A 15,887-nucleotide genomic window follows, 5' to 3' on the forward strand; every position below is an offset into this window, starting at 1 on the left:
TGCTTTTGTGGGAAAAGCCCAATCAAATAAAATACACTTCAGACATGTAACCAGCCAGCATCAGGTCTTTGTTCAAATCCAGGACCTCTGGGCAGGATGAAATTTGTGTCCTCTGAAACCTCTGGCCTATCAGCTGCTGCTAGAAGCTTTCCTGGGATTCAGTAACGATTCCTGGTCTCAGACGAACAATGAAATGTGAAGATCGCAAGAATGGTGAGGGTTAGCTTGTCAGAGGCAAGGGTGTGATTTTCAGATGCCCACTCCTTCCCGATGCTGGATCCTCAGTGCACTAGGTTTCTTGATAGAGGATCTTTTCCATCCAGAGGTTGTAAGTAAACATTAGGTTTGTCGCCTAGCTTATCCTAAAATTCCCTAAAATTTCCTTCAGTCGCACATGCCTCTGAGAATTCTAGATTTTCTTCCCTGGCTACCTGCTTTCTTGATTTCTCTCACTCCTCCAAGAGCAGCAGTGCCTCCTGCTGTCTAGACATTGGATTGGAAACAAAAAGTGTTGGAGATCACAATGGGTCAGGCAGCATCCATGGAAAGAAAGAAAGCTAACGTTGAGTCTAAATGACTTTTCATCAGAACGGAAGCTCCCTCTCCATGGATGCTGCCTAACCCACTGAGATCTCCAGCACTTTTTGTATCCAGTACAGATTCCAGTATCTGCAGCAACTTGCTCCTGCATTTAACCTTAGAATTCCCTCCCTGAGCCCGTGGCCTTCCACCTTCTCTCTTCTTTTAAGATGGTTCTCAAGACTTATTCTCTTTAAACACGATTTGTCACTTATTCTAACATCTCCAAATGTATATTTTTTCCTCTCTGACAGCTATTGTGAAAAGCTGTGTGAAGCTTCACTGCATCATATACACTGCATAAATGCAAGCTAATGCTCATTAGAATTTATTTCTTCTTTACAATTGTAAACCTCTTGTTGCATTATATAAACACATTTCAATTGACAACTGTACCTGAATCCTATTATCTGCATTAGCAGAAAATCAAAAAGGAAATCAGTCAGGCAGTTATATATTGGGATGCAACAGGAGACATTAAAAGCCAGTTAAAAAGTTAGCAGATTCCAACAAGCAAAGGAAATAGGAGGCAAGAACCACCTGCATCTCTTCTGTCTTGCTTTTGTTAATGTTGTCAGTGGTGTTATCATCAGTAATATGGGGAAGAACAGTGAGCAAAATAGCAGATTTGTTAAAAAGCCACAATTGGCAGATCCTATAGAAATGTATTGAAAAAATATGCTTCTAACACACACCAAGGAGATGAAAAGGAAACAAACTTGGAAGGTGAGCAGGAAATTGTGCGTCACAGTGAACACAACAGGGAACACAGATGATTGAGAGACATTCGAGTAGGCCTCAAGTAAGTGAGCAGCATAAAGACAAATGCCCTGGAGATAAAGTTCAGAGGAGTAAGTGGGAGGTAAATGTAATACACGAAAATGTTGCTTGACCAAAATGCCAGGATTGCATTTCCTGTAATAAAATTTTTAGTATGTATGCTTGGAATTAGATTGGTTAAAAATTGAGACAAACAAAATCATAAAAGGAATACCATCAACTGCAAATTCCCCTCCAAGTCTCTCACCAACCTGACTTCGAAATACATGCCATTACTTCACTATCGCTGAGATTCCTGAAATTCCCTCCCCAAGTGCATTGTGGATCAACCTACAGCATGTGGACTACAGCGACTCAAGACGACAGCTCACCACCACCTTAACAGCAACCAAGAATGGGCAATAAAATACTGGTCAGCTGGCGATGCCCACGGCCCATGACTGAATAAAAAAAAAAATCTCTCAGATATTATGACGATATCATTCCAGAAGTGTTCAAATGGTTCTGAAGAAGTGCTGCATCAAACCAGTACAAAATTCTCTTTGACATATAGGAACAGAATCAGCTCTCCCCTACAATTCCCTTGTACAAGTCGAGAAATATTTGAAGTAAGGAAAAGCTCAAGTACAAGTCTTGCATATTTCAGTGCACTTCCTGCAAGATAGATTAATGGTTGAACAGACTGCATTCTGGAAACTTTTTTGAAAGGATTTGTTGCCTACCTTGGAACTCCCATGGCATACACTTTTAACTTTAAGCGAGAATGAGCAATTTGCTTCTAGCAAGCTCACAACATAGCCATGTCCTCTGGAAAAGAGCATTATCTCAATTCAACGTCTTTCAAACGCAACATGGAACAAATAAGAAATCAGCACTACAGCAGCCAATAAAATATTTTCTTATATTTCACAGTGACTCAATGTGGAACTCCAACATATTATTTATTGATATTTCTCCCATCTCAAACCCCAGTATATTGGATAGTAACCTATTTTAGTAAACCTATGAATTCATCAAAAAAAAAAAATCAGTCATATAGTCATACAGCACAGAAACAGACCTTTTGGTCCAACCCGTCCATGTTGACCATAATCCCAAACTAAACTATTCCCACCTGTCTGTGCTTGGCCCATATCCCTCCAAACATTCTTTTAAACATTGTAATTGTACCCGTATCCACCACTTTCTAGAAGTTCATTCTACACATGAACCACACTGTACAGAAAAACTGCCTGACTTTTAAAAAAAAAATTGCTGTTCTCTCACTTTTAAGTTATGACCTTCGTCTTGAAATCCACCACCCTAGGGAAAAGACACCTGCCATTCACACTATATCCCTCATGGTTTTATAAACCTCTAGTCACCCTTCAACCTCCTATGCTCCAGTCAAAAAAGTTCCAGCCTATCCAGGCTCTCATACCTCAAATCCGCCATCCTCAGCAACATCCAGGTAAATCGCTTCTGAATCCTCTCCAGCTTGATAATATCCTTCCTACAAATCATTTTGCGCACTACTACTAGAACATTGTTTAATCTTCCTAGCAACTGTCAACAGATTCCCTCCACTGTAGTTTCAAAAGTTTTGAATTTTTAGTTTTCTAGAGTCGAAGTTGAAGAAAGTGAAGTGCGTAAAGAGCCTACTGTGGACAGTGACACTCTCCCACCTGTCTGTTTTCTCATTCCTAGTTACCCTCAAATTTTCTGCCAGGCCATTTCATAAATAAATGAAGCATCAATCGTATGCTTTTGTGGCAGTGGAGTCACAAATGGGTCGAAGTTGAGTAAAACAGAAAATTTTCTTCCATAAAGACATTAGTACACCAGTTAAATGAAAGTAGAATACAGCAGATGCTGAAAATCTGAAATAAAAGCAACTATTGGAGAAACTCAGCAGGTTTGGCAAATTCTGTGCAAAGTGAAACAGAGTTAACATTTTGGGTCCAGTGACTCCTCTTCAGAAGAGTTCCGAAGATGATCTTAAGACTGGAAGCATCTTTCTCCACAAATGCTGCCACTGAGTTTCTCCAGCGCTTTATTTTTACTATACCAGTTGTTCTGACTAGCCAATATCTTAACATATACTTTTCCTAATACTAGCTTTATCTTTCAGATTTTTGAAAACGGAATCAAAATTCTAAAACTACCATGACAGGATCCACTCAATCTATGGATCACTATTTCACAGCTCTTGATTAAATCCCAGTGAGTTAGGCCACATTTGAAATATTGTGTGCAGTTTGCTCGATACACCACCCGAAGAATGTGGATGGTTTGGAGAGGGTGCAGAGAAGGTTTACAAGGATATTGTCTGGTCTAGAGGGTTTCAGTTAGGAGGAGGGATTGGATAAGCTTGGATTGTTTTACAGTCATAGCATCATACAGCACAGAAGCAGACCCTTTGGTCCAACCAGTCCATGCCGACAAAAATCCCAAACTAAACTAGTCCCACCTACATGCACTTGGCCCATATCCCTCCAAATATTTCTTATTTAAAACACATTTAAAGTGGGTTTTAAATGTTGTGACTGTAACCACATCCAACACTTTCTCTGGAAGTTCATTCCACACACAAACCACTGTTTTTAAAAAAAGATTTAAAAAAAGGCTGAGGGACGACCTGATAAAGGTCTACAAAATTATGAGAGGCATAGATAGGGTGAATAGTCAAGGCTTTTTTTCCCTACAGGGTAGAAATGTCAATTAGGAGAGCGCACAGGTTCAAGGTGAGGGGGGAAAGTTTAGAAAGGTAGTGCAGAGAAAATCCTTCGCACAGAAGGTGGTGGTTGCCTGGAATGCACTGCCAGTGGAGATGGTGGAAACAGACACATTAGCAACATTTAAAGGTGTATCTTGATAGACACATGAATGGTAGGTAAACAGGAGGGACAGACACTTTGCAGTGGCAATAAGTAGCAGGTCCAAATAAGAATTAGGAATCAGCTAGGCTTGGTGAGCCAAAGGGCCTGTCCCAGTACAGGGCTGTATTGTATTCCTAGATCAGTCTTACCACCTGTACACTTCTGCACTCTATTCTTTGCTTCTTGGCATCCTAAAGCCTTTTTAGTTTCTTTTCATCATGTTCTATTCACCAATAAGTCCTCTTCCTATTCTGTAACATTTTTAATAGCTAAACAAAAATAGTACAAAAGTCAATGTTGGTTCAAGGAAAGTGGCAGCGCTATTAATGAAATCAATTCTCAAGAATCAGATCATGGATCACCAATAATGAATGGTTCATTTGTGCATGTACAATACTGACTCTGGATTTATTCCAAGAGACACACTTTTCATAGTACAATATCTATCCAACACTCCTGCGTTTGAAAGGTTTCTGTGAATTTGCTAAATGAGACGGATTCATATCATTTCAAGATTTACATTGGTTGTGTACTTATCAGGGCCAAGGCAACAGGAGGAAACAAAGAGCTGTCATAATAATGTTGTACGAGATCAGAATGACTGGCTGAACTTCGGCTTTGGTTCAAAAACTCTCTCCAAGGTTTTTTTTGTCACGACCCAAACCCTTACTAAAACAATGAAACACAAAGGCAATTTGAAGAGAGAGTGAATTGTTTTTGAAGATATTCCCTGTAGCCATCACACTGGCTGCCATAATTACACATCGAGACTCGGTCGTCATATTTCATCCTATATACTATCCTTGCCCAACATTTTCTATTAGAGAATAAATATAGCACTATACTATTAATGATCCCTATCATCTCTAACAGCTTCTAAGCCTATACACCCTCCCTCAAGCTGGCAGTCTTGGTAACCAGGTCACTGATTCCTCTATTAATTCTCAACTTTAAAGATGCTCTAAGCTATCAAGGTACATTCGGCAGATAAAAAAAAGGATAAAATATATTCGTTTTTAACACTAAGTTTCTCATCCATGTCCACACAAAGATATTGGTACATTACTGTAATTTACTGCTGATGGAGCAGGCATTTTAAATACAATATAATTCAACTTTTCTGAATCAACACACCAAGTTGTATATTTTTCTGGCATGGTACCGTTAAAAATTCAAACTTTCTCCTCAAATTAATGTACTTAAAAATCAAAACGTTACGGTTGGTGTTAAGACTTCACCTACCTCCAACTCACTAGCGTCAATCAATCTTAAAATCAGGGGCAGCCAACACTGGTTCATTTATTAGGATTGCCATCAGCTTTTCAAAGGGTGCCTGGTATTCTGCTCACCATAACAAATTTTTTAACAAGCACAAGTTTTAAGTGCAGAGATCAATGCTGAAATTAGGCACAAATTTCCAGTAAAGCTCCTATATTGCTAAAAATGTCATTTACCTTTAGGAACAGGGAACTCCAATAGAATCTTCTCCTTTATGGTCCTTGGCAAAACACATCCTGGCCCTCCAATATGTCCAAGGTAAGTTACACACTTTTCACAACTCACTTTTGGCTAAACTTATTATGCCAGCCAACTATAATTGCTTATAACCATCTTCAGCTCATCTTACATGCTCTTCCCATGTCTTAACGTTACTAGATCTACATATTTACAATCTAAATAAATCATACAGTTATGATCCTCAGTTACAACTTAATCCATAAGCCCCAATTTCTTTTACCCAAATGGCATCACTCAACATTGATAAATGCATGTTATAACAAAAGCGTAATTTTTTTTTTTAAAGCCCTTGTTTTAATGGCACTTGCCAGTATCTCTTCACTAGGTTAATCTTAGAAACAAATGAGGCACAGTCAACCCTATCTATGCATTCTTCTAAAGGAGGAACTGGGTATGAATCAGTCTTTGTAGAAAAATAAATGCAATCACAATCTGGACAGAACTTATTTTCTTTTAAATTCACTCATGGCATGTAAGTATTACCCCAGCCAGTAATACCTATTGCCCATCCTCGCTGCCCTTGAGAAGGTGGAAACAAGTAGTCCATGTGCTGTAGGTACACATACAATGGTGTTAGGGAAGGAGTTCTAGGATACTGACCCAGTGACATTGAAGGAATGGCAATATATTTCCAGGTAAGGATGGTGTGCAGCACGTTCTCAAGTATTTCTTGCCCTTGTCTTTGCTTGAAGTGACCATGGGTTTGGAAGGTTCTGTCATTGGAACCTTGGTGAATTTCCACAATGCATCTTATAGGTAGTACATAGTGTTACTACCGAGCATTGGTTGAGAAAGTGGATGTTTGTGGATGTTTGTGGATGTAGCGCCAATCATACATAGATAACTAGTGCAGTTCAGTTTCTGGAAAATAGTAGCCTCTGGGATGTTGATAGTAGGGGAATTCAGTGATGGAGATGTCAGTGAACGTCAAGGGGCATGTTCATATTCTCTAATGTTGGAGATACCCATTGTCTGGTGCTTGTATGGTGTGCATGTTAGTTGCCATTTGTCACCTCCGATCTGGGTATTGCCCAGATCTTGCTGCATTTGGGTACAGACTGCTCCTATACGTGAGAAGTCACAAATTATGGTGAACATTGTGCAATCATTAGTGAACTTCTCTACTTTTGACCTTGTGATGGAGGGAAGATCATTGAAGAAGTTGAATTTGGTTGGGCCAAGGACACGATTCTGAGCTTCAATTAATGAAGATATGCCAAACACTATTCCTCAGTTATCCTCACTCTTAAGTATAGAGTTTTAGCTCCCTTAACATTTGCTTGCGAAATCACTGGGAGATCTGGTGATGTATTTTGTCGAGCCATTGCTCTGGTCACTAAATGCAACGGAAAAATACCCAGAACCCTCTCTTGCAATTATTTCATTCCTTAAGCCTCAATTGCTGTCTGAAACAATCAGCAAAGCCACAACATTTATTCCTGTTAAATCATTCCCCAGAATAAAATTAACTTCTACAGGAAATTTCCAACTACCTACTGCCAGTAGTCCAGACAAGTCATAAAGTTGGACTTTGTACAAGGGACCCATGATGTGCTCTCTACCCATCTCATTGGCTTTCATTGAACTCTTTGGAGAGCTAACTAAATACTTCAAGAGTCTGAGCAGTCCCTTTAACCTAAGTATAGTCATGAGCTTGGATGCTTCACTTGAAGGGGTTTATTTTCCCTTTGGACCAAACGTTCATATCTCCATTCTATCCTATGTATTCTTCTGCACTTGTAAATTATAGCTGTGAAACTACATCATTTAATGAAATATAATGCATTTAATGGTATAGTTTCACAGTATAATTCTATTTTACATCCACAAGTAGTAAGCGTTGCTTTACTTATTGCAAATCCCTAATTTTCCCTGAGAGGGTGGGAGTGAGCTGCCCCTTAAAGTGCTGCAGTCCTACGGGTGTAGGGAAACCCACACCGTTGTTAGGGAGGGTGCTCCAGGATTTTGACCCAAGAGAAATAAAGAAACTGATATAGTCCTAAGTCAGTAATGACATATGGCTTAGAGGGGTACTTATGGTGGTGGCGTTCCCTTGCATTTGCTGTCCTTGATTAGCAAAGTGGCAAAGATAACGAGTTTGGAAAGTGCTGTTCAATAAGTTACTGCAGTGCATCTTGTAGGTGGTACACTTTGCTATTACCATGACTATCCCTAGATCCAAAATGCTGACAAAGCTCAGTCTAGTACAATGCAAGAAAGACTATTTTACTGAAGCACTCCACATGTGGAACATACACCAGTGAGAGATGAAAGTGAGGAGAAAATTGGTGGGTAAAGGAGGAAAATATATTCTATATCATTGTAAGGAAACCAGGATGTGATGGTGACACCAATGATCTGTCTGCATGTGCTCACAGCGCTTATTTCCAAATGCACACATCTATGCAAATTAAGGGTTGAAAATTGTGGCGCTGGAAGAGTGCAGCAAGTCAGGCAGCATCCAAACAGCAGGAGTGTCGAAGTTTAGGCCAAAAGCCCTTCATCAGGAAGGCTCTCCTGTTTTTCAAATGCTGCCTGACCTACTATGCTTTTCTGGCACCATATTTTTCAACTCTGACTCTCCAACATCTGCAGTCCTCACTTTCCCCTCTATGCAAATTGAACTGATTTTACAAAAATAAAAATAAAAATCCTAAGTTTAAAACTACTTTCCTTACACAATACACATTACATTTTTCCTTTATTTTTGAGGAGTTAGGTACTTCTCACTCTTTGTTGAAATGGATTTTGGAGTAATAGCAATACGAGTGTACTTGGTCCTGGGTATCAACAAGCACAGCTTTAAAAATATTGCAATCAAGCAAACTAAATTTACAATATTAATTGGCAGAAAGGATAGATTCACCATTATTTATCTCATGTCATTTTTTAAAAGAAATAATGGACCGATACTTTCAACTTTTTTTATGCATTAAATTGCAATATGTGACAGTTGTAAACGAGGACTAAAACCAGTTTCACAACTCAAGCTTATATATTTTATTGCATGAAATGACATGCATATTTAAGTGTTTCATATTTAGGTAGCAACAAAGCTAACATGTTGCATCTTGTTAACCAACTCTTGGCACGGCTGGAGCAGTTCACTGTCACTATTTGCTTAGTGTAAGGGCTTGCCTAATTTTCAATGGGAGAGGATAGGCCAAGTCTTAACGAGAAAAAGTTAGTGTCTTCCATAACAAGGTATAGGGCATTGCATGGTAGGAATAGGTACAATTAACATTAACTTAACAGACAATAATTACTATAATTAGCCAGGTGTGTCACCATCAGGACCTTGTGCAATATTGAACGACATCACCAAGCTGAGTGAAGCTAATGCAACTTCAACATTAACTTTTTCAGAGCCATTACACAACACACAAATACACATCAAGCCAATGCTATGATACAGATTTGAATGATATTCTGCTTAAAATAATTAATAGAAAAGAACCACTTGCGCTTTCTCACAAATACTCGCGATAAAGAAGACGACTGCAGATTGTCACGATGTAAAGAGGTGTTGAGTTGCTTTCGTTTGCTGTTTAAAGGTATATAAACATAAGCTATATTTCTCTGCAATATATAAAAATCTCAATGTTCCTACTGTTCAAATAAAATGATACAATTCTTTTTCTATGATATTAAAACGGGAAAATGCAATTATTTCAAAATCTAAAGCAAAACAAAGAACCACGCAAATAACCACTGTTCTCAGCAAGATCAACAAAGAATTACCGTGGTATGATAATTATTTAAGAATTTAACTATTCCCTGAAAAGTAAATGAGGAATACCATCCAATGAAATTATTCTTAAGGAAAGGCACGGCTACTGGTCACCGCTTGAACAACACTGCCATCTACCGTTGATTTGACATAATATAAACAATAAAGTTGAAACATCGGGTCATTCAGCCATCAGAAAAAATCATTATTAAATGAGGCAGTGTATGGAAAATAAATGTTGTGCTAAGCCTTTCCAAATCATTGGTTAAACATCAGCGACAGTATTATGCCCAATTCTAACCAATAAGGTGTTCAACAAGGTTCCCCATCATAGACTGGTTAGCAAAGTTAGATTGCATGGAATACAGAGAAAATTAGCCGTTTGGATTCAGAACTGGCTCAAAAGGTAGAAGACAGAGGGCGGTGGTGAAGGGCTCTTTTTCAGACTGGAGGCCAGTAACCAGTGGACTGCCACAAGGGTAGGTGCTGGGTCCATTAATTTTCATCATTTATATAAATGATTTGGATGTGAACATAAGAGATAAAGTTTGCAGATGACACCAAAATTGGAGGTGTAGTGGACAGCAAAAAGACGGTTACCTTAGATTACAACGGGATCTTGATTAGATGAGCCAATGGGCTGAGGAGTGGCAGATGAAGTTTAAATTAGATAAATGCGAGGTGCTGCATTTTGGGAAAGCAAATCTTAGCAGGACTTATGCACTTAATGGTAAGGTCCTAGGGAGTGGTGCTGAACAAAGAGACCTTGGAGTGCAGTTTCATAGCTCCTTGAAAGTGGAGTCGCAGGTAGATAGGATAGTGAAGGCGGCATTTGGTATCCTTTCCTTTATTGGTCAGAGTATTGAGTACAGGGTTTGGGAGGTCATGTTGCGGCTGTACAGGACATTGGTTAGGCCACTGTTGGAATATTGCGTGCAATTCTGGTCTCCTTCCAACTGGATGGATGTTGTGAAACTTGAAAGAGTTCAGAAAAGATTTACAAGGATGTTGCCAGAGTTGGAGGATTTGAGCTATAATTTGAGCTAGGGCTGTTTTCCCTGGTGAGTTGGAGGCTGAGGAGTGATCTCAGAGATTTATAAAACCATGAGGGTCATGATAGGTAAATAGACAAAGTCTTTTCCCTGGGGTAGGGGAGTCCAGAACTGGAGGGGATAGGTTTAGGGTGAGAGGGAAAAGATATAAAAGAGACCTAAGGGGCAACTTTTTCATGCAGAGGGTGATTCATGTGTCGAATGGGTTGCCAGAGGAAGTGGTGGAGGCGAGTACAATTGCAACATTTAAAAGGCATCTGGATGGGTATATAAAGGAGGGTTTGGAGGGATATGGGCCAGGTGCTGGCAGGTCGGACTAGATTGAGTTGGGATATCTCATCGGCATGGACGAGTTGGACCGAAGGGTCTGTTTCTGTGCTGTACATCTCTATAACTCAAAAAAAAGTTGAAGAAATTTACTAGAAAAGGTGTGTATAACATTCCTTCTAAGCTGCACTGGCATGCAATAATCAGAAATATACTGCATAGAAGGCAAATAAGCTGTCCACAGGTAATATTCCCTATGTTAAAATTGACAGTTAAATCATTGGAACAGAAAAGTTTTGTTTTATTGTAATAATCACAGGCTAGACCAGTTGTCTAATGTTCCACAGCATCCAGTGACAAACGTAGCAGTATAACCATTAAACTCCACATTTGTTTCAGTCTACATGCTATCAAGCATTGAACAAGCATAGAATAAAACAATGGGATTGGATTATGCAAATCCATAAATGTGGAAATTTTCTCAAAGTTGTAGGAACAGAAAGGTGATTAAATATATAGATAATTACTTCAGATTTTGCATTATGAAGTAAGCTATGAAAATATAAATGTAGAACTAAACAAAACTAAAATGATAAAGTTAATTTGCCTTTGAGACTTTACCACTTCAGTTAAAATTGGGTTGTGCAGCTTTGGAACTCTGTCTCAGAAGGTGGTGGAGGCACATTCACTGAATATTTTTAAGAAAGTTACATAGATTGCTGTTAGAACAGTGAGTCAAAGGTTATCGGAGGTGGATGGGAATGTAGAATTTGAAACAAACACGTTAGCAATGATCGTGTTGAATGGCAGTCCTTGCTCAAGTAGCAGAATGATCTACCACTGCTCAACCTAGTGTTTGCAATTCAGCTCCTATTCTTCTCAATGGTCATAGTAAGCACACGACATTGCAATGTTTAGACAGCAGGCTCAGAGGACACAAGTGTCAAGAAACCTTGTGCGTCATTGCTCCACTGCAATTGTACTCAAAACATCAAAACGATGACACTGGTTATGGAGTTTGTACACATTGCTGGATTATGACGACTAAAATTTTCGTTTACATCTGAGTATTATCATGGATGCAAAATGGCTCAATATTGCTACAGGGTACACATTCTGCTCTGTATCTTCTGCATCCATCATTTTTTTTTAAAGTCCACCAAAAAGCATGAAAGAAAAAATGAGTCAGAGACGTTCAACTCAAAGATGTAGAGAAAATATAAATGTCATAATGGTTAATGACCTTTATACTCACCAAGGACTGTCAACTGTATTCTACTTAAACTGCAGATTTAGCATTGATGAATCTTTTGTCCTGTACAAACAACAAAAATAGAAACTTGTGCTGATATATTCATGAGTCATCAGTTGAACATTAGTACTATGAGAAGGAAATCTTGCAGTTACCTCTGAAGTAATAAAATTTAGTGACTTTACAGGATTAACTATCAACAGCAACAGATTAAAAATGGTCTGCATCTTCCAGTTAAGCGACATACTATACTATTCCTACATCCACTAGCCTTGTTCTTCACACTAAGTTGCAGAATATTTTGAACTTCAACTGTCAAGCAGTCCTGGTCTCACTATGCCCCAGGCCTTCTACAGAGCTGAGTGCCACCAAGCCTGCAAAGCATTCTTCTAACAAAGCAAGTTCACTGAAGGTGAAAGAATGTGGCCATTAGCACCTGGCCAGGCAGTTGCAGGCCTGTCTGCTTTTGACTGATTGAACAAAGCCTGACTGTTCCAGTTCTGAAATTTCTGGGATTGAACCAAAGTATGTGTTTTGTTTCCCATTGTAATTTTCTTGGCTTCTAACCAGAACAAACTTCGAACAAAAACATTTATTTTTGTAAATCTTTTTCTCTTCACATACTTATAGACGTTTTTTACAGTCAGTTTCTACTTTACTCTCTCACTCTATTCCTCCTTCTTAAACTATTTTGTCATTGCTTGAATTCTAAAATGCCACTGATCCTCAGGCTTGCTGAATTTTCTGACAATGTTTCCTCAATCCAACCTTGCCAATTCACACCTCAACCTCAGAGTTTCCAGAATATTGAGGAAAGAGAAGATGGAGATGCAAGAAGGTTTGGGGAGAAAACCGGTAGAGGTGATTGTGGAATCAGAAGGGGACTGCAAGAGGATGTGGGGAGAGAAGAGGGCTAAATAATAGGTGTGGGGTAGTCTAGATTGCAATGCAGAGACAAAGAGGCTGCAATTGACTTAACTTCTTTACAGTTTTAATTTATCAACAAAGGGATACTCAGACAACTGGAATCCAAGAAATCTTTAAATCATTGAGGCAATGAATTTCTCACCAATGAACTTAGAATCTCTAGTCTTAGGCTGAGCAAAAATGCATTGATTTCACTGAAATGAACATTGTGCTAATTGTCAAACTTAAACTTGAGATGTGGACCTCAGATGTGGTACAAAGGGTAGGAACAACCCAATTAAAATGTTTCAGTTTTGCAAATTGCAATGGAAACGTATTTGCTATGATATTACCAGTGTATTGTAAAAGTGTGCACCAGTTATTTTGAGGAAAAAACATTTGATGTCAACGTATGCCAATTAAATGCTGTTAGAGGAAATTAATGTTTTCCTTGTGTTGTGGCTCTAAATTTAATGAAGAATTGATATTATTGAGGATATTGATGAATTCTTCTAAATCTGTGTGTCCAAATATCTCAACACAAATACAAAAGGCAATGAACAAAACTAACGTCATTTACAAAATACCATGCAAGGATATCTGGTCGGCATGGACATGTTGGACCGAAGGGTCTGTTTCCATGCTGTACATCTCTATGATTGTAACAAACATAACATTGGACAAACAGACAGAAAACTAGCCACCAGGATACATGAACACCAACTAGCCAGAAAAAGACATGACCCTCTCTAACTAGTATCCTCACGTACGGATGAGGAAGGACACCACTTCGACTGGGACAATACACCCATCCTAGGGCAAGCCAAACAAAGATACGCACGAGAATTCCTAGAAGCATGGCATTCCACCGGAACTCTATCAACAAACAGAGTTAGACCCCATCTACCACCCCCTGAGAAAAGGAACACGAAGTGACTTCACCACAGGAAATGACATCACCAACCCAAAGAAACCCAAACATATAAATAGAAAGCAGGAATTTTCAGCATTGCTTCGCATGAGGTCCACTGAAGATGTTACCTCGTAAAGTAATGAACATCTGGAAATGAACCTTTCAGCTCAGCGAGCAAATCTACGTCCGAAGCTATTATGTGTACTGGACAGAATGCCTGTTTTGACTAGCTTTTTATTAACATATGTACTTACAAATACTTAAATGTGACCACAAATTAAGTTGACCATACGTGATAATAGACTATCTAACCAGCTCTCTTTCTTTAAATTTCTGAAAAGCAAGAGATATTGTCAGAACCCAGTTTGTTAACATTCAACATTTCAGGACATCAGCTGGGAAGACATAATTCTTCCCATTATTATCAGCTGTTGTTGCATGGTGCTAGGACATGTAAAGTGTGTGCATACATTTAGATAGTACACCTTTTGACTATTTTATAATACATATTCATTAGCTGCCATTATATGATTAGCTAGTTAATGTTTGTAACTAGTTTGTTAACCTGTCCATGATTCAGTGCAAATTGGCATTTCATTGACAATGTTAAAACAAGCATGATTTGGTTTGCATAATGAAGACAAAGGCTACAAAGTTAGCTGGAAAAGGAAATGCAAAGATTACATTGCTGAGACCTTTTGGAGAAAAGACAAAGTTGCCATACAGCAATACAAGATTTATTTTTCTGTACTAGTGGCCAAAATGGAACTTTCCTACTTTTTCCAGCAATGCAATAGTTCAGGTTTGATTAGCAAAATTTGATTAAAAAAATATTGAAAATTGAATAAAACAAAAAGTCTATCACAATCTTCTATGCTTTATCCTTTGACAATAGGTACAAATCAAATCCTTTCATGTTAATCCACCCCCCCAAAACTATATTCTTTCCTGGCCAATTATCAATGGCGTAGATGTTTTTCTTCCTATTTGGCGTCAATAATTCTTGCCATTGTTACCAGCCGTTGCTGCATGGTGCTAGGATATGTAAAGTTGCACCATAAAATGTAAATTTGCAATTTAGTTTTCCATAAAAACAGCAAATACCACCTTTAAAAACATTTTTATTGGATTTGACAGTATTTCCACAATAAAAATAAATATACAGTGCTTTTTTGTCCCAATGTAGCAATACTATATAGAAAACAGTGTTCTCAATGATTTAGTAAACATTTAAAATGGCAAAACATATTTCTTTAGATCTATAAAACAGATTAATAGTTTTCTTAAGCATTATTTAAAAATACACATTCTACAATATGACCCATATATGAAAGTGCAATTCATTAGTCTCACTAACATAGCACCAACTAACCGATGTATTAGACAATGGCTATTTACTGGCAATCTCGCCTTCTGTGTTTGCACCAAGAACAATTATGTTCAATATAATGTGCATTACCAACTGGAAGTAATCTTGCAAGTCAGCATAATATATGCTTCAAAAATTAGTAGCCAATTTACATTAAAAAGCATGTATGATACACATGTACATTGTGTACAAAAAATTAACATTTTGAATAGCTGGCTGCAAATAACAAGTATTACAAAAAAAAAATCACATTTCTACAATTTCAAAAACGAGGCAAAGTAGTTTTCCACTAATGTACATAATTATTGTACATGTATTATACTGTACATAATTACTAATAATTTAAATGAAAAAACATTCACAAATTTGTAGAAAAACCACAAATGAAGACTACTTTCACTCACGTGTTGTAAAAGATATTTCATTCTATCATTTTTCTGTAAAAGAAATGCTGTGTCAATTAGTACATAAAAAACAGTTTAAACCATGAAATTGTAGTGTTGTGTTCAATAGGAAGAGTGTTGCCAGGTTGGTGGGGTTGGCAAGCATTTACATTTACTGTGCTTAAGTTTTACATGACAGTGGTAAACATCTTCCACGAATGGACTTAAGCATTTCAATAAATTGCCCCTTATAGTGTTTAAATTGACCACAGCTGAAAAA

The 15,887-nt window shown here is 38.1% G+C and overlaps 1 protein-coding gene across 1 annotated transcript in view; it reads right to left on the minus strand.

Annotated features, from left to right (window-relative positions):
* Positions 1–14,959: 14,959 nt before the first annotated feature.
* Positions 14,960–15,887, minus strand: part of LOC122539413 (uncharacterized) — a 63,877-nt gene continuing 62,949 nt past the window's right edge. The window contains exon 13 of the transcript XR_015753321.1: positions 14,960–15,661. The gene's annotated coding sequence lies outside the window, so the exon portion shown is untranslated. The remainder of the gene's footprint in view (positions 15,662–15,887) is intronic.

Source organism: Chiloscyllium plagiosum, unplaced genomic scaffold (assembly GCF_037043375.1).
Source record: "Chiloscyllium plagiosum isolate Xiang-an unplaced genomic scaffold, Cpla_swu_hap1 HiC_scaffold_36, whole genome shotgun sequence".
In the NCBI taxonomy this organism is placed as follows: Eukaryota; Metazoa; Chordata; class Chondrichthyes; order Orectolobiformes; family Hemiscylliidae; genus Chiloscyllium; species Chiloscyllium plagiosum.